The sequence below is a fragment of the Lissotriton helveticus genome, chromosome 10 (assembly GCF_964261635.1).
Source record: "Lissotriton helveticus chromosome 10, aLisHel1.1, whole genome shotgun sequence".
Classification (NCBI taxonomy): Eukaryota; Metazoa; Chordata; class Amphibia; order Caudata; family Salamandridae; genus Lissotriton; species Lissotriton helveticus.
Window position 1 is genome coordinate 369061374 of NC_136071.1, and position 27613 is coordinate 369088986.

Below are 27613 nucleotides of genomic sequence, written 5' to 3' on the forward strand. Positions count from 1 at the left end.
GGGATCTCTGCACTCGTGATTGGATCTCTGCACTCATGGTGGGATCTCTGCACTCATGGTGGGATCTCTGCACTCATGATAGGATCTCTGCACTTGTGGTAGGATCTCTGCACTTATGGTGGGATCTCTGCACTCATGGTGGGATCTTTGTATTTGTGATGATGTATCTGCACTCATGGTGGGATCTCTGCACTCATAGTGGGATCTCTCTACTTGTGATGGGATCTCTGCACTTGTGGTGGGATCTCTGCACTTGTGATAGGATCTCTGCACTCATGGTGGATCGCTGCACTTGTGATGGGATCTCTGCACTTGTGGTGGGATCACTGCACTTGTGATGGGATCTCTGCTCTCATGATGGGATCCCTGCCCTTGTGGTAGGATCACTGCACTCATGGTAGGATCTCTCTACTTGTGATTGGATCTCTGCACTCATGGTGGGATCTCTGCACATGTGATTGGATCTCTGCACTTGTGGTGGGATGTCTGCACTTGTGATGGGATCTCTGTATTTATGGTGGGATCTCTGCACCTGTGGTGGGATCTCTGCACTTGTGTTGGGATCTCTGCACTTGTGGTGGGATCTCTGCACTCATGGTGGGAACTCTGCACTTATGGTGGGATCTCTGCATTCATGGTGGGATCTTTGTACTTGTTGTGGGATATCTGCACTCATAGTGGGATCTTTGTACTTGTTGTGGGATATCTGCACTCATAGTGGGATCTCTCTACATTGTGATGGGATCTCTGCACTCATGATAGGATCTCTGCACTTGTGATGTGATCTCTGTACTTGTGGTGGGATCTCTGCACTTGTGATGGGATCTCTGCACTTGTGTTGGGATATTTGCATTCATGGTGTGATCTCTGCACCTGTGGTGGGATCTATGCACTTTTGGTGGGACCTCTGCACTTGTGATAGGATCTCTGCATTCATGGTGGGATCTCTGCACTCATGGTGGTATCTCTGCACTGGTGATGGGATCTCTGCACTTGTGGTGGGATGTTTGCACTCATGGTGGGATCTCTATACTCATGGTGGGATCTCTGCACTTGTGATAGGATCTCTGCACTCATGGTGGGATCTCTGCATTCAAAGTTAGATCTCCCAACTTGTGATGGGATCTCTGCACTTGTGGTGGGATCTCTGCACTCATAGTGGGATCTCTCTACTTGTGATGGGATCTCTGCTCTCATGGTGGGATCTCTGTACTTGTGATGGGATCTCTCTACTCAGTGGGATCTCTACACTTGTGATGGGATCTTTGCACTCATGGTGGGATCTCTGCACTTGTGGTGGGATCTCTGCACTCATAGTGGCATGTCTCCACTTGTGATGGGATCTCTGCACTCATGGTGGGATCTCTGTACTTGTGATGGGATCTCTGTACTCATGGTGGGATCTCTGCATTTGTGATGGGATCTCTGCACTCATGGTGGGATCACTGCGCTTGTGGTGAGATCTCTGCACTAATAGTGAGATCTCTCTACTTTTGATGGGATCTCTGCACTCATGGTGGGATCCCTGCACTTGTGATAGGATCTCTGTACTCATGGTGGGATCTCTGCACTTGTGATGGGATCTCTGCACTCATGGTGGGATCTCTGCACTTGTGATGGGATCTCTGCACTTGTGGTGGGATCTCTATACTTGTGATGGGATCTCTGCTTTTGTGATGGGATCTCTGCACTCATGGTGGGATCACTGCACTTGTGGTGGGATCTCTGCACTCATAGTAAGATCTCTCTACTTTTGATGGGATCTCTGCACTCATGGTGGGATCCCTGCACTTGTGATGGGATCTCTGCACTCATGGTGGGATCTGTGCATTCATGGTGGGATCTCTGCACTCATGGTGGGATCTCTGCACATGTGATTGGATCTCTGCACTTGTGGTGGGATGTCTGCACTTGTGTTGGGATCGTTGCATTCATGGTGAGATCTCTGCACTTGTGGTGGGATCTCTGCACTTGTGATGGGATCTCTGCACATATGGTGGGATCTATGCACTCATGGTGGGATCTCTGCACTTGTGGTGGGATCTCTGCACTCATAGTGGGATCTCTTCACTTGTGGTGGGATCTCTGCACTTGTGGTGGGATCTCTGCACATGTGATGGGATCTCTATACTCATGGTGGGATCTCTGCACTTGTGATGGGATCTATGCACTTATGGTGGGATATTTGCACTTGTGATGGGATCTCTGTACTTGTGGTGGGATCTCTGCACTTGTGATGGGATCTCTGCACTCGTGATCGGATCTCTGCACTCATGGTGGGATCTCTGCACTCATGGTGGGATCTCTGCACTCATGATAGGATCTCTGCACTTGTGGTAGGATCTCTGCACTTATGGTGGGATCTCTGCACTCATGGTGGGATCTTTGTATTTGTGATGATGTATCTGCACTCATGGTGGGATCTCTGCACTCATAGTGGGATCTCTCTACTTGTGATGGGATCTCTGCACTTGTGGTGGGATCTCTGCACTTGTGATAGGATCTCTGCACTCATGGTGGATCGCTGCACTTGTGATGGGATCTCTGCACTTGTGGTGGGATCACTGCACTTGTGATGGGATCTCTGCTCTCATGATGGGATCCCTGCCCTTGTGGTAGGATCACTGCACTCATGGTAGGATCTCTCTACTTGTGATTGGATCTCTGCACTCATGGTGGGATCTCTGCACATGTGATTGGATCTCTGCACTTGTGGTGGAATGTCTGCACTTGTGATGGGATCTCTGTATTTATGGTGGGATCTCTGCACCTGTGGTGGGATCTCTGCACTTGTGTTGGGATCTCTGCACTTGTGGTGGGATCTCTGCACTCATGGTGGGAACTCTGCACTTATGGTGGGATCTCTGCATTCATGGTGGGATCTTTGTACTTGTTGTGGGATATCTGCACTCATAGTGGGATCTCTCTACATTGTGATAGGATCTCTGCACTCATGATAGGATCTCTGCACTTGTGATGTGATCTCTGTACTTGTGGTGGGATCTCTGCACTTGTGATGGGATCTCTGCACTTGTGTTGGGATATTTGCATTCATGGTGTGATCTCTGCACCTGTGGTGGGATCTATGCACTTTTGGTGGGACCTCTGCACTTGTGATAGGATCTCTGCATTCATGGTGGGATCTCTGCACTCATGGTGGTATCTCTGCACTGGTGATGGGATCTCTGCACTTGTGGTGGGATGTTTGCACTCATGGTGGGATCTCTATACTCATGGTGGGATCTCTGCATTTGTGATAGGATCTCTGCACTCATGGTGGGATCTCTGCATTCAAAGTTAGATCTCCCAACTTGTGATGGGATCTCTGCACTTGTGGTGGGATCTCTGCACTCATAGTGGGATCTCTCTACTTGTGATGGGATCTCTGCTCTCATGGTGGGATCTCTGTACTTGTGATGGGATCTCTCTACTCAGTGGGATCTCTGCACTTGTGATGGGATCTTTGCACTCATGGTGGGATCTCTGCACTTGTGGTGGGATCTCTGCACTCATAGTGGCATGTCTCCACTTGTGATGGGATCTCTGCACTCATGGTGGGATCTCTGTACTTGTGATGGGATCTCTGTACTCATGGTGGGATCTCTGCATTTGTGATGGGATCTCTGCACTCATGGTGGGATCACTGCGCTTGTGGTGAGATCTCTGCACTCATAGTGGGATCTCTCTACTTGTGATGGGATCTCTGCTCTCATGGTGGGATCTCTGTACTTGTGATGGGATCTCTCTACTCAGTGGGATCTCTACACTTGTGATGGGATCTTTGCACTCATGGTGGGATCTCTGCACTTGTGGTGGGATCTCTGCACTCATAGTGGCATGTCTCCACTTGTGATGGGATCTCTGCACTCATGGTGGGATCTCTGTACTTGTGATGGGATCTCTGTACTCATGGTGGGATCTCTGCATTTGTGATGGGATCTCTGCACTCATGGTGGGATCACTGCGCTTGTGGTGAGATCTCTGCACTAATAGTGAGATCTCTCTACTTTTGATGGGATCTCTGCACTCATGGTGGGATCCCTGCACTTGTGATAGGATCTCTGTACTCATGGTGGGATCTCTGCACTTGTGATGGGATCTCTGCACTCATGGTGGGATCTCTGCACTTGTGATGGGATCTCTGCACTTATGGTGGGATCTCTATACTTGTGATGGGATCTCTGCTTTTGTGATGGGATCTCTGCACTCATGGTGGGATCACTGCACTTGTGGTGGGATCTCTGCACTCATAGTAAGATCTCTCTACTTTTGATGGGATCTCTGCACTCATGGTGGGATCCCTGCACTTGTGATGGGATCTCTGCACTCATGGTGGGATCTGTGCATTCATGGTGGGATCTCTGCACTCATGGTGGGATCTCTGCACATGTGATTGGATCTCTGCACTTGTGGTGGGATGTCTGCACTTGTGTTGGGATCGTTGCATTCATGGTGGGAACTCTGCACTTGTGGTGGGATCTCTGCACTTGTGATGGGATCTCTGCACATATGGTGGGATCTATGCACTCATGGTGGGATCTCTGCACTTGTGGTGGGATCTCTGCACTCATAGTGGGATCTCTTCACTTGTGGTGGGATCTCTGCACTTGTGGTGGGATCTCTGCACATGTGATGGGATCTCTATACTCATGGTGGGATCTCTGCACTTGTGATGGGATCTATGCACTTATGGTGGGATATTTGCACTTGTGATGGGATCTCTGTACTTGTGGTGGGATCTCTGCACTTGTGATGGGATCTCTGCACTCGTGATCGGATCTCTGCACTCATGGTGGGATCTCTGCATTCATGGTGGGATCTTTGTACTTGTTGTGGGATATCTGCACTCATAGTGGGATCTTTGTACTTGTTGTGGGATATCTGCACTCATAGTGGGATCTCTCTACATTGTGATGGGATCTCTGCACTCATGATAGGATCTCTGCACTTGTGATGTGATCTCTGTACTTGTGGTGGGATCTCTGCACTTGTGATGGGATCTCTGCACTTGTGTTGGGATATTTGCATTCATGGTGTGATCTCTGCACCTGTGGTGGGATCTATGCACTTTTGGTGGGACCTCTGCACTTGTGATAGGATCTCTGCATTCATGGTGGGATCTCTGCACTCATGGTGGTATCTCTGCACTGGTGATGGGATCTCTGCACTTGTGGTGGGATGTTTGCACTCATGGTGGGATCTCTATACTCATGGTGGGATCTCTGCACTTGTGATAGGATCTCTGCACTCATGGTGGGATCTCTGCATTCAAAGTTAGATCTCCCAACTTGTGATGGGATCTCTGCACTTGTGGTGGGATCTCTGCACTCATAGTGGGATCTCTCTACTTGTGATGGGATCTCTGCTCTCATGGTGGGATCTCTGTACTTGTGATGGGATCTCTCTACTCAGTGGGATCTCTACACTTGTGATGGGATCTTTGCACTCATGGTGGGATCTCTGCACTTGTGGTGGGATCTCTGCACTCATAGTGGCATGTCTCCACTTGTGATGGGATCTCTGCACTCATGGTGGGATCTCTGTACTTGTGATGGGATCTCTGTACTCATGGTGGGATCTCTGCATTTGTGATGGGATCTCTGCACTCATGGTGGGATCACTGCGCTTGTGGTGAGATCTCTGCACTAATAGTGAGATCTCTCTACTTTTGATGGGATCTCTGCACTCATGGTGGGATCCCTGCACTTGTGATAGGATCTCTGTACTCATGGTGGGATCTCTGCACTTGTGATGGGATCTCTGCACTCATGGTGGGATCTCTGCACTTGTGATGGGATCTCTGCACTTGTGGTGGGATCTCTATACTTGTGATGGGATCTCTGCTTTTGTGATGGGATCTCTGCACTCATGGTGGGATCACTGCACTTGTGGTGGGATCTCTGCACTCATAGTAAGATCTCTCTACTTTTGATGGGATCTCTGCACTCATGGTGGGATCCCTGCACTTGTGATGGGATCTCTGCACTCATGGTGGGATCTGTGCATTCATGGTGGGATCTCTGCACTCATGGTGGGATCTCTGCACATGTGATTGGATCTCTGCACTTGTGGTGGGATGTCTGCACTTGTGTTGGGATCGTTGCATTCATGGTGAGATCTCTGCACTTGTGGTGGGATCTCTGCACTTGTGATGGGATCTCTGCACATATGGTGGGATCTATGCACTCATGGTGGGATCTCTGCACTTGTGGTGGGATCTCTGCACTCATAGTGGGATCTCTTCACTTGTGGTGGGATCTCTGCACTTGTGGTGGGATCTCTGCACATGTGATGGGATCTCTATACTCATGGTGGGATCTCTGCACTTGTGATGGGATCTATGCACTTATGGTGGGATATTTGCACTTGTGATGGGATCTCTGTACTTGTGGTGGGATCTCTGCACTTGTGATGGGATCTCTGCACTCATGATCGGATCTCTGCACTCATGGTGGGATCTCTGCACTCATGGTGGGATCTCTGCACTCATGATAGGATCTCTGCACTTGTGGTAGGATCTCTGCACTTATGGTGGGATCTCTGCACTCATGGTGGGATCTTTGTATTTGTGATGATGTATCTGCACTCATGGTGGGATCTCTGCACTCATAGTGGGATCTCTCTACTTGTGATGGGATCTCTGCACTTGTGGTGGGATCTCTGCACTTGTGATAGGATCTCTGCACTCATGGTGGATCGCTGCACTTGTGATGGGATCTCTGCACTTGTGATGGGATCTCTGCTCTCATGATGGGATCCCTGCCCTTGTGGTAGGATCACTGCACTCATGGTAGGATCTCTCTACTTGTGATTGGATCTCTGCACTCATGGTGGGATCGCTGCACATGTGATTGGATCTCTGCACTTGTGGTGGAATGTCTGCACTTGTGATGGGATCTCTGTATTTATGGTGGGATCTCTGCACCTGTGGTGGGATCTCTGCACTTGTGTTGGGATCTCTGCACTTGTGGTGGGATCTCTGCACTCATGGTGGGAACTCTGCACTTATGGTGGGATCTCTGCATTCATGGTGGGATCTTTGTACTTGTTGTGGGATATCTGCACTCATAGTGGGATCTCTCTACATTGTGATAGGATCTCTGCACTCATGATAGGATCTCTGCACTTGTGATGTGATCTCTGTACTTGTGGTGGGATCTCTGCACTTGTGATGGGATCTCTGCACTTGTGTTGGGATATTTGCATTCATGGTGTGATCTCTGCACCTGTGGTGGGATCTATGCACTTTTGGTGGGACCTCTGCACTTGTGATAGGATCTCTGCATTCATGGTGGGATCTCTGCACTCATGGTGGTATCTCTGCACTGGTGATGGGATCTCTGCACTTGTGGTGGGATGTTTGCACTCATGGTGGGATCTCTATACTCATGGTGGGATCTCTGCATTTGTGATAGGATCTCTGCACTCATGGTGGGATCTCTGCATTCAAAGTTAGATCTCCCAACTTGTGATGGGATCTCTGCACTTGTGGTGGGATCTCTGCACTCATAGTGGGATCTCTCTACTTGTGATGGGATCTCTGCTCTCATGGTGGGATCTCTGTACTTGTGATGGGATCTCTCTACTCAGTGGGATCTCTGCACTTGTGATGGGATCTTTGCACTCATGGTGGGATCTCTGCACTTGTGGTGGGATCTCTGCACTCATAGTGGCATGTCTCCACTTGTGATGGGATCTCTGCACTCATGGTGGGATCTCTGTACTTGTGATGGGATCTCTGTACTCATGGTGGGATCTCTGCATTTGTGATGGGATCTCTGCACTCATGGTGGGATCACTGCGCTTGTGGTGAGATCTCTGCACTCATAGTGGGATCTCTCTACTTGTGATGGGATCTCTGCTCTCATGGTGGGATCTCTGTACTTGTGATGGGATCTCTCTACTCAGTGGGATCTCTACACTTGTGATGGGATCTTTGCACTCATGGTGGGATCTCTGCACTTGTGGTGGGATCTCTGCACTCATAGTGGCATGTCTCCACTTGTGATGGGATCTCTGCACTCATGGTGGGATCTCTGTACTTGTGATGGGATCTCTGTACTCATGGTGGGATCTCTGCATTTGTGATGGGATCTCTGCACTCATGGTGGGATCACTGCGCTTGTGGTGAGATCTCTGCACTAATAGTGAGATCTCTCTACTTTTGATGGGATCTCTGCACTCATGGTGGGATCCCTGCACTTGTGATAGGATCTCTGTACTCATGGTGGGATCTCTGCACTTGTGATGGGATCTCTGCACTCATGGTGGGATCTCTGCACTTGTGATGGGATCTCTGCACTTGTGGTGGGATCTCTATACTTGTGATGGGATCTCTGCTTTTGTGATGGGATCTCTGCACTCATGGTGGGATCACTGCACTTGTGGTGGGATCTCTGCACTCATAGTAAGATCTCTCTACTTTTGATGGGATCTCTGCACTCATGGTGGGATCCCTGCACTTGTGATGGGATCTCTGCACTCATGGTGGGATCTGTGCATTCATGGTGGGATCTCTGCACTCATGGTGGGATCTCTGCACATGTGATTGGATCTCTGCACTTGTGGTGGGATGTCTGCACTTGTGTTGGGATCGTTGCATTCATGGTGGGAACTCTGCACTTGTGGTGGGATCTCTGCACTTGTGATGGGATCTCTGCACATATGGTGGGATCTATGCACTCATGGTGGGATCTCTGCACTTGTGGTGGGATCTCTGCACTCATAGTGGGATCTCTTCACTTGTGGTGGGATCTCTGCACTTGTGGTGGGATCTCTGCACATGTGATGGGATCTCTATACTCATGGTGGGATCTCTGCACTTGTGATGGGATCTATGCACTTATGGTGGGATATTTGCACTTGTGATGGGATCTCTGTACTTGTGGTGGGATCTCTGCACTTGTGATGGGATCTCTGCACTCGTGATCGGATCTCTGCACTCATGGTGGGATCTCTGCATTCATGGTGGGATCTTTGTACTTGTTGTGGGATATCTGCACTCATAGTGGGATCTTTGTACTTGTTGTGGGATATCTGCACTCATAGTGGGATCTCTCTACATTGTGATGGGATCTCTGCACTCATGATAGGATCTCTGCACTTGTGATGTGATCTCTGTACTTGTGGTGGGATCTCTGCACTTGTGATGGGATCTCTGCACTTGTGTTGGGATATTTGCATTCATGGTGTGATCTCTGCACCTGTGGTGGGATCTATGCACTTTTGGTGGGACCTCTGCACTTGTGATAGGATCTCTGCATTCATGGTGGGATCTCTGCACTCATGGTGGTATCTCTGCACTGGTGATGGGATCTCTGCACTTGTGGTGGGATGTTTGCACTCATGGTGGGATCTCTATACTCATGGTGGGATCTCTGCACTTGTGATAGGATCTCTGCACTCATGGTGGGATCTCTGCATTCAAAGTTAGATCTCCCAACTTGTGATGGGATCTCTGCACTTGTGGTGGGATCTCTGCACTCATAGTGGGATCTCTCTACTTGTGATGGGATCTCTGCTCTCATGGTGGGATCTCTGTACTTGTGATGGGATCTCTCTACTCAGTGGGATCTCTACACTTGTGATGGGATCTTTGCACTCATGGTGGGATCTCTGCACTTGTGGTGGGATCTCTGCACTCATAGTGGCATGTCTCCACTTGTGATGGGATCTCTGCACTCATGGTGGGATCTCTGTACTTGTGATGGGATCTCTGTACTCATGGTGGGATCTCTGCATTTGTGATGGGATCTCTGCACTCATGGTGGGATCACTGCGCTTGTGGTGAGATCTCTGCACTAATAGTGAGATCTCTCTACTTTTGATGGGATCTCTGCACTCATGGTGGGATCCCTGCACTTGTGATAGGATCTCTGTACTCATGGTGGGATCTCTGCACTTGTGATGGGATCTCTGCACTCATGGTGGGATCTCTGCACTTGTGATGGGATCTCTGCACTTGTGGTGGGATCTCTATACTTGTGATGGGATCTCTGCTTTTGTGATGGGATCTCTGCACTCATGGTGGGATCACTGCACTTGTGGTGGGATCTCTGCACTCATAGTAAGATCTCTCTACTTTTGATGGGATCTCTGCACTCATGGTGGGATCCCTGCACTTGTGATGGGATCTCTGCACTCATGGTGGGATCTGTGCATTCATGGTGGGATCTCTGCACTCATGGTGGGATCTCTGCACATGTGATTGGATCTCTGCACTTGTGGTGGGATGTCTGCACTTGTGTTGGGATCGTTGCATTCATGGTGAGATCTCTGCACTTGTGGTGGGATCTCTGCACTTGTGATGGGATCTCTGCACATATGGTGGGATCTATGCACTCATGGTGGGATCTCTGCACTTGTGGTGGGATCTCTGCACTCATAGTGGGATCTCTTCACTTGTGGTGGGATCTCTGCACTTGTGGTGGGATCTCTGCACATGTGATGGGATCTCTATACTCATGGTGGGATCTCTGCACTTGTGATGGGATCTATGCACTTATGGTGGGATATTTGCACTTGTGATGGGATCTCTGTACTTGTGGTGGGATCTCTGCACTTGTGATGGGATCTCTGCACTCATGATCGGATCTCTGCACTCATGGTGGGATCTCTGCACTCATGGTGGGATCTCTGCACTCATGATAGGATCTCTGCACTTGTGGTAGGATCTCTGCACTTATGGTGGGATCTCTGCACTCATGGTGGGATCTTTGTATTTGTGATGATGTATCTGCACTCATGGTGGGATCTCTGCACTCATAGTGGGATCTCTCTACTTGTGATGGGATCTCTGCACTTGTGGTGGGATCTCTGCACTTGTGATAGGATCTCTGCACTCATGGTGGATCGCTGCACTTGTGATGGGATCTCTGCACTTGTGATGGGATCTCTGCTCTCATGATGGGATCCCTGCCCTTGTGGTAGGATCACTGCACTCATGGTAGGATCTCTCTACTTGTGATTGGATCTCTGCACTCATGGTGGGATCGCTGCACATGTGATTGGATCTCTGCACTTGTGGTGGAATGTCTGCACTTGTGATGGGATCTCTGTATTTATGGTGGGATCTCTGCACCTGTGGTGGGATCTCTGCACTTGTGTTGGGATCTCTGCACTTGTGGTGGGATCTCTGCACTCATGGTGGGAACTCTGCACTTATGGTGGGATCTCTGCATTCATGGTGGGATCTTTGTACTTGTTGTGGGATATCTGCACTCATAGTGGGATCTCTCTACATTGTGATAGGATCTCTGCACTCATGATAGGATCTCTGCACTTGTGATGTGATCTCTGTACTTGTGGTGGGATCTCTGCACTTGTGATGGGATCTCTGCACTTGTGTTGGGATATTTGCATTCATGGTGTGATCTCTGCACCTGTGGTGGGATCTATGCACTTTTGGTGGGACCTCTGCACTTGTGATAGGATCTCTGCATTCATGGTGGGATCTCTGCACTCATGGTGGTATCTCTGCACTGGTGATGGGATCTCTGCACTTGTGGTGGGATGTTTGCACTCATGGTGGGATCTCTATACTCATGGTGGGATCTCTGCATTTGTGATAGGATCTCTGCACTCATGGTGGGATCTCTGCATTCAAAGTTAGATCTCCCAACTTGTGATGGGATCTCTGCACTTGTGGTGGGATCTCTGCACTCATAGTGGGATCTCTCTACTTGTGATGGGATCTCTGCTCTCATGGTGGGATCTCTGTACTTGTGATGGGATCTCTCTACTCAGTGGGATCTCTGCACTTGTGATGGGATCTTTGCACTCATGGTGGGATCTCTGCACTTGTGGTGGGATCTCTGCACTCATAGTGGCATTTCTCCACTTGTGATGGGATCTCTGCACTCATGGTGGGATCTCTGTACTTGTGATGGGATCTCTGTACTCATGGTGGGATCTCTGCATTTGTGATGGGATCTCTGCACTCATGGTGGGATCACTGCGCTTGTGGTGAGATCTCTGCACTCATAGTGGGATCTCTCTACTTGTGATGGGATCTCTGCTCTCATGGTGGGATCTCTGTACTTGTGATGGGATCTCTCTACTCAGTGGGATCTCTACACTTGTGATGGGATCTTTGCACTCATGGTGGGATCTCTGCACTTGTGGTGGGATCTCTGCACTCATAGTGGCATGTCTCCACTTGTGATGGGATCTCTGCACTCATGGTGGGATCTCTGTACTTGTGATGGGATCTCTGTACTCATGGTGGGATCTCTGCATTTGTGATGGGATCTCTGCACTCATGGTGGGATCACTGCGCTTGTGGTGAGATCTCTGCACTAATAGTGAGATCTCTCTACTTTTGATGGGATCTCTGCACTCATGGTGGGATCCCTGCACTTGTGATAGGATCTCTGTACTCATGGTGGGATCTCTGCACTTGTGATGGGATCTCTGCACTCATGGTGGGATCTCTGCACTTGTGATGGGATCTCTGCACTTGTGGTGGGATCTCTATACTTGTGATGGGATCTCTGCTTTTGTGATGGGATCTCTGCACTCATGGTGGGATCACTGCACTTGTGGTGGGATCTCTGCACTCATAGTAAGATCTCTCTACTTTTGATGGGATCTCTGCACTCATGGTGGGATCCCTGCACTTGTGATGGGATCTCTGCACTCATGGTGGGATCTGTGCATTCATGGTGGGATCTCTGCACTCATGGTGGGATCTCTGCACATGTGATTGGATCTCTGCACTTGTGGTGGGATGTCTGCACTTGTGTTGGGATCGTTGCATTCATGGTGGGAACTCTGCACTTGTGGTGGGATCTCTGCACTTGTGATGGGATCTCTGCACATATGGTGGGATCTATGCACTCATGGTGGGATCTCTGCACTTGTGGTGGGATCTCTGCACTCATAGTGGGATCTCTTCACTTGTGGTGGGATCTCTGCACTTGTGGTGGGATCTCTGCACATGTGATGGGATCTCTATACTCATGGTGGGATCTCTGCACTTGTGATGGGATCTATGCACTTATGGTGGGATATTTGCACTTGTGATGGGATCTCTGTACTTGTGGTGGGATCTCTGCACTTGTGATGGGATCTCTGCACTCGTGATCGGATCTCTGCACTCATGGTGGGATCTCTGCACTCATGGTGGGATCTCTGCACTCATGATAGGATCTCTGCACTTGTGGTAGGATCTCTGCACTTATGGTGGGATCTCTGCACTCATGGTGGGATCTTTGTATTTGTGATGATGTATCTGCACTCATGGTGGGATCTCTGCACTCATAGTGGGATCTCTCTACTTGTGTTGGGATCTCTGCACTTGTGGTGGGATCTCTGCACTTGTGATAGGATCTCTGCACTCATGGTGGATCGCTGCACTTGTGATGGGATCTCTGCACTTGTGGTGGGATCACTGCACTTGTGATGGGATCTCTGCTCTCATGATGGGATCCCTGCCCTTGTGGTAGGATCACTGCACTCATGGTAGGATCTCTCTACTTGTGATTGGATCTCTGCACTCATGGTGGGATCTCTGCACATGTGATTGGATCTCTGCACTTGTGGTGGAATGTCTGCACTTGTGATGGGATCTCTGTATTTATGGTGGGATCTCTGCACCTGTGGTGGGATCTCTGCACTTGTGTTGGGATCTCTGCACTTGTGGTGGGATCTCTGCACTCATGGTGGGAACTCTGCACTTATGGTGGGATCTCTGCATTCATGGTGGGATCTTTGTACTTGTTGTGGGATATCTGCACTCATAGTGGGATCTCTCTACATTGTGATGGGATCTCTGCACTCATGATAGGATCTCTGCACTTGTGATGTGATCTCTGTACTTGTGGTGGGATCTCTGCACTTGTGATGGGATCTCTGCACTTGTGTTGGGATATTTGCATTCATGGTGTGATCTCTGCACCTGTGGTGGGATCTATGCACTTTTGGTGGGACCTCTGCACTTGTGATAGGATCTCTGCATTCATGGTGGGATCTCTGCACTCATGGTGGTATCTCTGCACTGGTGATGGGATCTCTGCACTTGTGGTGGGATGTTTGCACTCATGGTGGGATCTCTATACTCATGGTGGGATCTCTGCATTTGTGATAGGATCTCTGCACTCATGGTGGGATCTCTGCATTCAAAGTTAGATCTCCCAACTTGTGATGGGATCTCTGCACTTGTGGTGGGATCTCTGCACTCATAGTGGGATCTCTCTACTTGTGATGGGATCTCTGCTCTCATGGTGGGATCTCTGTACTTGTGATGGGATCTCTCTACTCAGTGGGATCTCTGCACTTGTGATGGGATCTTTGCACTCATGGTGGGATCTCTGCACTTGTGGTGGGATCTCTGCACTCATAGTGGCATGTCTCCACTTGTGATGGGATCTCTGCACTCATGGTGGGATCTCTGTACTTGTGATGGGATCTCTGTACTCATGGTGGGATCTCTGCATTTGTGATGGGATCTCTGCACTCATGGTGGGATCACTGCGCTTGTGGTGAGATCTCTGCACTAATAGTGAGATCTCTCTACTTTTGATGGGATCTCTGCACTCATGGTGGGATCCCTGCACTTGTGATAGGATCTCTGTACTCATGGTGGGATCTCTGCACTTGTGATGGGATCTCTGCACTCATGGTGGGATCTCTGCACTTGTGATGGGATCTCTGCACTTGTGGTGGGATCTCTATACTTGTGATGGGATCTCTGCTTTTATGATGGGATCTCTGCACTCATGGTGGGATCACTGCACTTGTGGTGGGATCTCTGCACTCATAGTAAGATCTCTCTACTTTTGATGGGATCTCTGCACTCATGGTGGGATCCCTGCACTTGTGATGGGATCTCTGCACTCATGGTGGGATCTGTGCATTCATGGTGGGATTTTTGCACTTGTGGTGGTATCTCTGAACTCATAGTGGGATCTATCTACTTGTGATGGGATCTTTGTACTTGTGGTGGGATCTCTGCACTTGTGATGGGATCTCTGCACTTGTGATGGGATCTCTGCATTCATGGTGGGATCTCTGCACTTGTGATGGGATCTCTGCACTCATGGTGGGCTCTTTCTACTTGTGATGGGATCTCTGCACTCATGGTGGGATCTCTGCACTTGTGATGGGATCCCTGCACTCATGGTGGGATATCTGCACTTGTGGTGGGATCTCTGCACTTGTGATGGGATCTCTGCACTCGTGATGGGATCTCTGCACTCATGGTGGGATCTCTGCACTCATGGTGGGTTCTCTGCACTCGTGATAGGATCTCTGCACTTGTGGTAGGATCTCTGCACTTATGGTGGGATCTCTGCACTCATGGTGGGATCTTTGTATTTGTGATGATGTATCTGCACTCATGGTGGGATCTCTGCACTCATAATGGGATCTCTCTACTTGTGATGGGATCTCTGCACTTGTGGTGGGATCTCTGCACTTGTGATGGGATCTCTGCACTCATGGTGGATCGCTGCACTTGTGATGGGATCTCTGCACTTGTGGTGGGATCACTGCACTTGTGATGGGATCTCTGCTCTCATGATGGGATCCCTGCCCTTGTGGTAGGATCACTGCACTCATGGTAGGATCTCTCTACTTGTGATTGGATCTCTGCACTCATGGTGGTATCTCTGCACATGTGATTGGATCTCTGCACTTGTGGTGGGATGTCTGCACTTGTGATGGGATCTCTGTGTTTATGGTGGGATCTCTGCACCTGTGGTGGGATCTCTGCACTTGTGTTGGGATCTCTGCACTTGTGGTGGGATCTCTGCACTCATGGTGTGAACTCTGCACTTATGGTGGGATCTCTGCATTCATGGTGGGATCTTTGTACTTGTTGTGGGATATCTGCACTCATTGTGGGATCTCTCTACATTGTGATGGGAACTCTGCACTCATGATAGGATCTCTGCACTTGTGATGTGATCTCTGTACTTGTGGTGGGATCTCTGCACTTGTGATGGGATCTCTGCACTTGTGATCGGATCTCTGCACTCATGGTGGGATCTCTGCACTCATGGTGGGATCTCTGCACTCGTGATAGGATCTCTGCACTTGTGGTAGGATCTCTGCACTTATGGTGGGATCTCTGCACTCATGGTGGGATCTTTGTATTTGTGATGATGTATCTGCACTCATGGTGGGATCTCTGCACTCATAGTGGGATCTCTCTACTTGTGATGGGATCTCTGCACTTGTGGTGGGATCTCTGCACTTGTGATAGGATCTCTGCACTCATGGTGGATCGCTGCACTTGTGATGGGATCTCTGCACTTGTGGTGGGATCACTGCACTTGTGATGGGATCTCTGCTCTCATGATGGGATCCCTCCCCTTGTGGTAGGATCACTGCACTCATGGTAGGATCTCTCTACTTGTGATTGGATCTCTGCACTCATGGTGGGATCTCTGCACATGTGATTGGATCTCTGCACTTGTGGTGGGATGTCTGCACTTGTGATGGGATCTCTGTATTTATGGTGGGATCTCTGCACCTGTGGTGGGATCTCTGCACTTGTGTTGGGATCTCTGCACTTGTGGTGGGATCTCTGCACTCATGGTGGGAACACTGCACTTATGGTGGGATCTCTGCATTCATGGTGGGATCTTTTTACTTGTTGTGGGATATCTGCACTCATAGTGGGATCTCTCTACATTGTGATGGGATCTCTGCACTCATGATAGGATCTCTGCACTTGTGATGTGATCTCTGTACTTGTGGTGGGATCTCTGCACTTGTGATGGGATCTCTGCACTTGTGTTGGAATATTTGCATTCATGGTGTGATCTCTGCACCTGTGGTGGGATCTATGCCCTTTTGGTGGGACCTCTGCACTTGTGATAGGATCTCTGCATTCATGGTGGGATCTCTGCACTCATGGTGGTATCTCTGCACTGGTGATGGGATCTCTGCACTTGTGGTGGGATGTTTGCACTCATGGTGGGATCTCTATACTCATGGTGGGATCTCTGCACTTGTGATGGGATCTCTGCTTTCATGGTGGGATCTCTGCACTGGTGATGGGATCACTGCACTTATGGTGGGATCTATGCCCTTGTGGTGGGATCTCTACACTTGTGATAGGATCTCTGCATTCATAGTGGGCTCTCTGCACTTGTGGGATCTCTGCTCTCAAGAAGGGATCCCTGCCCTTGTGGTAGGATTGCTCTACTCACGGTGGGGTCTCTCTACTTGTGATGGGATCTCTGCACTCCTGGTGGGATCTCTGCACATATGATGGGATCTCTGTACTCATGGCGGGATCTCTGTACTCATGGTGGGATCTGTGTACTCATAGTGGAATCTCTTTACTTGTGATGGGATCGCTGCACTTGTGGTGGGATCTCTGTACTTATGGTGGGTTTTCTCCACTTATTGTGGGATCTCTGCACTTGAGATGGGATCTCTGTACTCATGGTGGGATCTCTGCACTTGTGGTGGGATCTCTGCACTCACAGTGGGATCTCTCTACTTTTGATGGGATCTCTGCACTTATGGTGGAATCTCTGCACTTATGATGGGATCTCTTCACTTGTGGTGGGATCTCTGCACTTGTGGTGCGATCTCTGCACATGTGGTGGGATCTCTATACTCATGGTGGGATCTCTGCACTTGTGATGGGATCTCTGCACTTATGGTGGGATCTTTGCACTTGTGATGGGATCTCTGCACTTACGGTGGGATATTTGCACTTGTGGTGGGATCTCTGCACTTGTGATAGGATCTCTGCATTCATGGTGGGATCTCTGCATGTGTGGTGAGATCTCTGCACTTATGGTGGAATCTTTGCACTTATTATGGGATCCTGCCCTTGTGATAGGATCACTGCACTTATGGTGGGATCTCTGCACTTATGATGGTAACTCTTTACTTGTGGTGGGATCTCTGTACTCTTGGTGGGATCTCTGCACTTGTGGTGGGATCTCTATACTCATGGTGGGATCTCTGCACTTGTGATGGGATCTCTGCACTCATTGTGGGATCTCTATACTTATGGTAGGATCTCTGTACTCATAGTGGGATCTCTTGACTTATGGTGGGAAGTCTGCACTTGTGATCTCTGCTCTTATGGAGGGATCTCTGCACTTGTGATAGGATCTCTGCACTTGTGGCGGGATCTCTGCACTTGTGGTGGGATCTCTGCACTTATGGTGGGATCTCTGCACTCATGTTGGGATCTTTGTACTTGTGATGGTGTATCTGCGCTCATGGTGGGATCTCTGCCCTCATAGTGGGATCTCTCTACTAGTGATGGGATCTCTGCATTTGTGGTGGGATCTCTGCACTTGTGATGGGATCTCTGCACTTATGGTTGGATCTCTGCACTTGTGATGGGATCTCTGCTCTCATGATGGGATCCCTGCCCTTGTGATAGGATCTCTGCATTCATGGTGGAATCTCTGCACTCGTGGGATCTCTGCACTTGTGAAGGGATCTCTGCACTTGTGATGGGATCTCTGCACTTATGGTTGGATCTCTGCACTTGTGATGGGATCTCTGCTCTCATGATGGGATCCCTGCCCTTGTGATAGGATCTCTGCATTCATGGTGGAATCTCTGCACTCGTGGGATCTCTGCACTTGTGAAGGGATCTTTGCACTCATGGTGGGATCTCTGCACTTGTGATAGGATCTCTGCACTTATGGTGGGATCTCTGCTTTCAAAGTTAGATCTTCCAACTTGTGATGGGATCTTTGCACTTGTGGTGGGATCTCTGCACTCATAGCAGGATCTCTCTACTTGTGATGGGATCTCTGCACTCATGGTGGGATCTCTGTACTTGTGATGGGATCTCTGCACTCAGTGGGATCTCTGCACTTGTGATGGGATCTTTGCACTCATGGTGGGATCTCTGCACTTGTGGTGGGATCTCTGCACTCATAGTGGCATGTCTCCACTTGTGATGGGATCTCTGCACTCATGGTGGTATCTCTCCACTTGTGATGGGATCTCTGTACTGATGGTGGGATCTCTGCATTTGTGATGGGATCTCTGCACTCATGGTGGGATCACTGCACTTGTGGTGGGATCTCTGCACTCATAGTGAGATCTCTCTACTTTTGATGGGATCTCTGCACTCATGTTGGGATCCCTGCACTTGTGATAGGATCTCCGTACTCATGGTGGGATCTCTGCACTTGTGATGGGATCTCTGCACTCATGGTGGGATCTCTGCACTTGTGATGGGATCTCTGCACTCATGCTGGGATCCCTGCACTTGTGATAGGATCTCCGTACTCATGGTGGGATCTCTGCACTTGTGATGGGATCTCTGCTTTCATGGTGGGATCTCTGCACTGGTGATGGGATCACTGCACCTATGGTGGGATTTCTGCACTTGTGGTGGGATCTCTACACTTGTGATAGGATCTCTGCATTCATAGTGGGATCTCTGCACTTGTGGGATCTCTGCTCTCATGAAGGGATCCCTGCCCTTGTGGTAGGATCGCTATACTCATGGTGGGGTCTCTCTACTTGTGATGGGATCTCTGCACTCCTGTGGGATCTCTGCACATGTGATGGGATCTCTGTACTCATGGTGGGATCTCTGCACTCATGGTGCGATCTGTGTACTCATAGTGGAATCTCTTTACTTGTGATGGGATCGCTGTACTTGTGGTGGGATCTCTGCACTTATTGTGGGTTTTCTACACTTATTGTGGGATCTCTGCACTTGAGATTGGATCTCTGTACTCATGGTGGGATCTCTGCACTTGTGGTGGGATCTCTGCACTCATAGTGGGATCTTTCTACTTTTGGTGGGATCTCTGCACTTATGGTGGGATCTCTGCACTTATGATGGGATCTCTTCACTTGTGGTGGGATCTCTGCACTTGTGGTGCAATCTCTGCACATGTGGTGGGATCTCTATACTCATGGTGGGATCTCTGCACTTGTGATGGGATCTCTGCACTTATGGTGGGATCTTTGCACTTGTGATGGGATCTCTGCACTTACGGTGGGATATTTGCACTTGTGGTGGGATCTCTGCACTTGTGATAGGATCTCTGCAGTCATGGTCGGATCTCTGCATGTGTGATGAGATCTCTGCACTTATGGTGGGATCTTTGCTCTTATGGTGGGATCTTTGCACTTATGGTGGGATCCTGCCCTTGTGATAGGATCACTGCACTTATGGTGGGATCTCTGCACTTATGATGGGATCTCTTCACTTGTGGTGGGATCTCTGTTCTTATGGTGGGATCTCTGCACTTGTGGTGGGATCTCTATACTCATGGTGGGATCTCTGCACTTGTGATGGGATCTCTGCACTCATTGTGGGATCTCTATACTTATGGTAGGAACTCTGTACTCATAGTGGGATCTCTCTACTTATGGTGGGATCTCTGCACTTGTGATCTCTGCTCTTATGGAGGGATCTCTGCACTTGTGATAGGATCTCTGCACTTGTGGTGGGATCTCTGCACTTGTGGTGGGATCTCTGCACTTATGGTGGGATCTCTGCACTCATGTTAGAATCTTTGTACTTGTGATGGTGTATCTGCGCTCATGGTGGGATCTCTGCCCTCATAGTGGGATCTCTCTACTAGTGATGGGATCTCTGCATTTGTGGTGGGATCTCTGCACTTGTGATGGGATCTCCGCACTTATGGTGGGATCTCTGCACTTGTGATGGGATCTCTGCTCTCATGATGGGATCCCTGCCCTTGTGGTAGGATTGCTGCACTCATGGTAGGATCTCTCTACTTGTGATGGGATCCCTGCATGCATGGTGGGATCTCCGCACATGTGATTGGATCTCTGCACTTGTGTTGGGATGTCTGCACTTGTGATGGGATCTCTTTATTCATGGTGGGATCTCTGCACCTGTGGTGGGATCTCTGCACTTGTGGTGGGATCTCTGCACTTGTGGTTGGATGTCTATACTCATGGTGGGATTTCTGCACTTGTGATGGGATCTCTGCACTTGTAATGGGATCTTTGCATTCATGGTGGGATCTATGTAGTCATAGTGGGATCTCTCTACTTGTGATGGGATCTCTGCACTCATGGTAGGATCTCTGCACTCATAATGGGAACTCTCTACTTGTGGTGGGATCTCAGCACTTGTGATGGGATCTCTGCTCTTATGGAGGGATCTCTGCACTTGTGATGGGATCTCTGCACTTGTGGTGGGATCTCTGCACTTGTGGTGGGATCTCTGCACTCATGGTGGGATCTCTGCACTCATAGTGAGCTTTCTCTACTTTTGATGGGATCTCTGCACTCATGGTGGGATCCCTGCACTTGTGATAGGATCTCAGTACTCATGGTGGGATCTCTGCCCTTGTGATGGAATCTCTGCACTCATGGTAGGATCTCTGCACTTGTGATGGGATCTCTGCACTTGTGGTGGGATCTCTATACTTGTGATGGGATCTCTATACTTGTGATGGGATCTCTGCTTTTGTAATAGGATCTCTGCATACATGGTGGGATCTCTGCACTTGTGGGATCTCTGCACTTGTGATGGGATCTCTGCACTCATGGTGGGATATGTGCATTCATGGTGGGATCTCTGCACTTGTGGTGGTATCTCTGCACTAGTAGTGGGATCTCTATACTTGTTATGGGATCTCTGTACTTGTGGTGGGATCTCTGCACTTGTGATGGGATCTCTGCACTTGTGATGGGATCTCTGCATTCATGGTGGGATCTCTGCATGGGTGGTGGGATCTCTGCACTTGTGATGGGATCTTTGCACATGTAGTGGGATCTCTGCACTCATGGTGGGATCTCCGCACTTGAGATAGGATCTCCGTACTCATGATGGGATCTCTGCACTTGTGGTGGGATCTCTACACTCATAGTGGGATCTCTCTACTTGTGATGGGATCTCTGCACTTATGGTGGGATCTCTGCACTTATGATAAGATCTCTTCACTTGTGGTGGGATCTCTGCACTTGTGGTGGGATCTTTGCACTTGTGGTAGGATCTCTATACTCATGGTAGGATTTCTGCACTTGTGATGGGATCTTTGCACTCATGGTGGGATCTCTGCATTTGTGGTGGGATCTCTGTAGTCATAGTGGGATCTCTCTACTTCTGATGGGATCTCTGCACTCATGGTAGGATTTCTGCACTCATAGTGGGATCTCTTTACTTGTGGTGGGATCTCTGCACTTGTGATGGGATCTCTGCTCTTATGGAGGGATCTCTGCACTTGTGATGGGATCTCTGCACTTGCGGTGTGATCTCTCCACTTGTGGGGGGATCTCCGCACTCATGGTGGGATCTCTGCACTCATAGTGAGCTCTCTCTACTTTTGATGGGATCTCTGCACTCCTGGTGGGATCCCTGCACTTGTGATAGGATCTCAGTACTCATGGTGGGATCTCTGCCCTTGTGATGGAATCTCTGCACTCATGGTGGGATCTCTGCACTTGTGATGGGATCTCTGCACTTGTGGTGGGATCTCTATACTTGTGATGGGATCTCTATACTTGTGATGGGATCTCTGCTTTTGTAATAGGATCTCTGCATACATGGTGGGATCTCTGCACTTGTGGGATCTCTGCACTTGTGATGGGATCTCTGCACTCATGGTGGGATATGTGCATTCATGGTGGGATCTCTGCACTTGTGGTGGTATCTCTGCACTAGTAGTGGGATCTCTATACTTGTTATGGGATCTCTGTACTTGTGGTGGGATCTCTGCACTTGTGATGGGATCTCTGCACTCGTGATGGGATCTCTGCATTCATGGTGGGATCTCTGCATGGGTGGTGGGATCTCTGCACTTGTGATGGGATCTTTGCACATGTAGTGGGATCTCTGCACTCATGGTGGGATCTCCGCACTTGAGATAGGATCTCTGTACTCATGATGGGATCTCTGCACTTGTGGTGGGATCTCTACACTCATAGTGGGATCTCTCTACTTGTGATGGGATCTCTGCACTTATGGTGGGATCTCTGCACTTATGATAAGATCTCTTCACTTGTGGTGGGATCTCTGCACTTGTGGTGGGATCTTTGCACTTGTGGTAGGATCTCTATACTCATGGTAGGATTTCTGCACTTGTGATGGGATCTCTGCACTTGTGGTAGGATCTCTATACTCATGGTGGGATCTCTGCACATGTGATTGGATCTCTGCACTTGTGGTGGGATGTCTACACTTATGATGGGATCTCTATATTCATGGTGGTATCTCTGCACCTGTGGTGGGATCTCTGCACTTGTGATGGGATCTCTGCACTTATGGTGGGATCTCTGCATTCATGGTGGGATCTTTGTACTTGTTGTGGGATCTCTGCACTCATAGTGGGATCTCTCTACATTGTGATGGGATCTCTGCACTCATGATAGGATCTCTACACTTGTGATGTGATTTCTGTACTTGTGGTGGGATCTCTGCACTTGTGATGGGATCTCTGCACTTGTGGTGGGATCCCTGCACTCATGGTGGGAACTCTGCACTTATGTTGGGATCTTTGCATTCATGGTGGGATCTCTGTACTTGTGGTGGGATATCGGCACTTGTGGTGGGATCTCTGCACTTGTGGTGGAATCTCTGTACTTGTGATGGGATATCTGCACTCATGGAGGGATCTCTGCACTTGTGGTGTGATTTCTGCACTTGTGATGGGATCTCTGCTCTCATGATGGGATCCCTGCCCTTGTGGTAGGATCGCTGCACTCATGGTAGGATCTCTCTACTTGTGATGGGATCTCTGCACTCATGGTGGGATCTCTGCAAATGTGATTGGATCTCTGCACTTGTGGTGGGATGTCTACACTTATGATGGGATCTCTATATTCATGGTGGGATCTCTGCACCTGTGGTGGGATCTCTGCACTTGTGATGGGATCTCTGCACTTGTGGTGGGATCCCTGCACTCATGGTGGGAACTCTGCACTTATGGTGGGATCTCTGCATTCATGGTGGGATCTTTGTACTTGTTGTGGGATCTCTGCACTCATAGTGGGATCTCTACACTTGTGATGTGATTTCTGTACTTGTGGTGGGATCTCTGCACTTGTGATGGGATCTCTGCACTTATGTTGGGATCTTTGCATTCATGGTGGGATCTCTGTACTTGTAGTGGGATCTCGGCACTTGTGGTGAGATCTCTGCACTTGTGGTGGAATCTCTGTACTTGTGATGGGATATCTGCACTCATGGAGGGATCTCTGAACTTGTGATGGCATTTTGCCCCTCTTTGGCTTCACCCATACCCAGATTTATTTGATCCTCTAATATGGAAATTCTAGCCTCAGCCTCCTGTAATCCAGACATTGTTTCTTCAAACTTCTCCAGTCTCAAGTGAAGGGCTGCGATCTCTACTTGTTGAGCTTTCTTCATTTCCCGTATCTCTTCAAGGATCAAATTCAACATATCTCGAACATCTAATTGATACTCCCCTTCTGTTTCTGAGCTTTGACCAGCATTTTTCAACAGGATGTTGGTATCAACACTTGCGCTCCCCCAAGGGGTCCGGCTGTACGGATGGAGCTGATGAGGTTGATGGAACTTCAGGTGGTATTCTTCTTGGGGTCCTATCTGAAGTTGTTGTAGCTGCCGACTGAGATGCCACCAGATTTTCTGGATTCTTCATCATCGGTTCCCTCACTTTGTTAGCTATGTCTTGCACTGAGGGTGGATCCGGATTGGGTACTCCATCTTCTGTTTCATCGTTCAGAGGAACTGAAGGTGCTAAAGATGTCACCGATGCAGACACTTGTATTTGTGACTGTGCTTGAGTCTGGTCTATCTGTTGCTCCTGTGCCACTAGACAGTTCATTCCAGGAGATTGTTGCATTAATCCTGAATTTACGGGGGTTATTAATACTGTTGGGTTCTGTCCTGTGTCTGATAATGGAACATTAGATGATTTGGAGGCTATGTCCTGAGTTAAGGAGGATTGTGGATTTAAATATTTTGGAGTGGTTTTCTTTAAAAATAAAGGAAAATCTTTCATTTCTTTTCCACCTGTTATGCTTTTCTTTAGACCATCTTGAGCTGGACTTGTTAACATCGCCGGGGGTTCTAGTACATGTACATGTTCGATCCCTGGCTCTGCAGCGTCCACTTGTCCTTCACTTTGTAAGAAGGTAGAGGTGGAGGTAAGGGGGAGCTCGTCCTCTGAGCTCTCCAAGGTGGTATCAAAAGCCGGGGAGTCAGAGTTATCCCCCTTGTTCTTATACTTATCTTTGGCCGCCTGACGTGCAGCTTTCTTCGCCAAGGCTTGGCGTGTTTTCACTTTGAGACCGACGGCCACCTCAATTTTGCTGGGTTTACCAACTATATTTCCATCTTTCTGTGGTTTACCCATTTTGTCCCCTCTTTTTTCTTTTCACTTTTACTGCACTGAAGAAAAGTCTTTGTTTTGCTCCTTCACCACATATCCTTAATCTCCTTCATCTCCCCCAATATCCTCCAGGTTTTTTTTTTACTTAAGTTCCGTTTTTTTCCCTCCCCCTTCCTTCTTTGTTTTGCTTTAGAGCTTACAGAAGTGTCCCAAAAGTCAAGTCAAGCCTCCTCGCCTGCTCACCTCCTTACCTCCCTTTACCAGCCGGGTCTTCTCCATGTCATTTATTCTCCCTTTCTAGTGCTTCAGTCCCCCATCACTGACATCCCACATGCAGCCACCAGAGGGGGCAGACGAGCCTTCCTTCCACCGGTTGACTGCATCCAATTGAAACTGAATCTGCAGGAAAAGAAACCACAGTAGCAGCTCAATCAAACAGCTTGCACGTTTTAGCTGCCTACTTCAATCATATTCCCCATTGCTTTATGTCTTTCTGCCCTTCACTGCCACCGAGAAACTGCAGCCGCTCCAGGACCGTAATCTCTGTTAGTTTTCCCAGCTCAGAGATCCGATGCAACAGAGAAATAGTGCCGCACACGCCGAGACGCAGGCTAGTTGTCTGCCGCCATAGCTGAAAGGGGGAGGTATCACGGGGTCACTGCGGCTACTCAGAGACGTGGAGCTCCGTAGCCATTCCCCTCCTTGCCGGACTGTAGGGAAATTGAAGAGTTGATAATAGGAGGAGTTGTAGAACAGGCCACAGGTACTACAGCTGATAGTTTTGAAAAAGACATTACAACATTTAAGACGGTATGTGCTAAAAACCAGAGTATTTTTGTATATGGTGTTGAAGCACTAACCACAAGAATTAAATGCAGTCTTGTCATTCAGTCATTCGGTTATACAATCATTACATTTGTACTCACTCAGTCATGCAGGCTCTTGCACATGCACTCATTTATATGCTAAGTAACTTACACAACCATATACTTAAACAATAGTCCCTAACACACTAATAAACTTACCAACATAGACTCACAGTCATACCAATGTACATTTAACATATATGTTTTCTCTTTTGAACTGGAAAAATACGATTTTATAATTGTTTTGCATTTTTTAGAAACATTTTCCAATTTTCTGACTTTTTACTGAAAAAACAACAAAACAATAGGCACAGACAAGGAAAAACTGTGCTTTAAATAAACAAAAAATAGCAAGTGTGCCCATTGATGGTTTCAGGTATTGTAACCACGACTTGCTTTACAACACTCAAAATATCGTTGATGTCATTACTAGTGCCATCTCAAATGACATGATAATGGGGACTGTCGGATCCGTGGAGGATTTTCGCCCCTAGATATAAAAATGTGGTTTTCGTTTATTATCTCTAAAACTAATAAAGGGATGTACACCAAATCACAAAAAAGGCTGCTTTCAAAATCAAGAGATATCTTTCTGCCAAATTTGTTGTTATACCGTCCAGCGGTTCCGGCTGTTGTCGAGTTCAATATCCCTATGGGAATTAAAATGGGGAAAATGCTTTAGTACCCTCCCTTTTTTTGGCCCCGCTTAACTAATCAACCTAAAACATTCAGGATAGCAGCTGAAGTGAGTGGCAAATTTGTTTTGAAAATTGCACGAGGATTTGTTAAACCACACCAAAGTTATTGGCAAACCAAAAACACATAACCTACTAAAGCATGTTCCTACATATAAGTACCTACTGGCGACTACCTGCTTGAGTCCCCAAAAACCCACAAAAAAGACCAAAAAGGGACAGGATAGAAATACCCTGACTCCCTAGACCTGGAGGTGGGGTCCAACAAGAACCCATCAGGGCGCCCAATTTTTTACTTTTTGCCGCAAGTTTGCGAAGGATCCGCAGCAGATTTTTTAATAAAAAAACAAGGTCAGTCTTTGGTACTTTTTTGAATTTCGCCCCCCCCAGGTGGCCTCGGCTCGGGGGGAAATTTAGGGATGGGGGGCATGTGGCCCCCTTCCAGGACTGCTTTTAGCAATGGGAACCACCACCTTCCGGAACATGGCAGCTTGGGGTCTTCGCCAAGTCACCACTGTGTTGATTTCCTTTATTACACCAGGCTGTATGCTCATGCCCAAGCTAGCAGAGTACTACTCACATCCACCAGACAATGCCTGCCATATCTGATTAAGCCCATTTAAATGACATGGTGTGATTTCAATTAAGATAATATATCAGGGTTAATTTCTTATGCACCGAAACCAAGAAGCACTTTTAACTCATAAGGAAAAAAAGAGAGACAATGGTGGTGCCCAAGATCATCTGAAGCCCACACAATTACATGACATGAATAAAAAAGAATCAGATGAGTTTAATCGTCCAAGGCCTTCTGAGT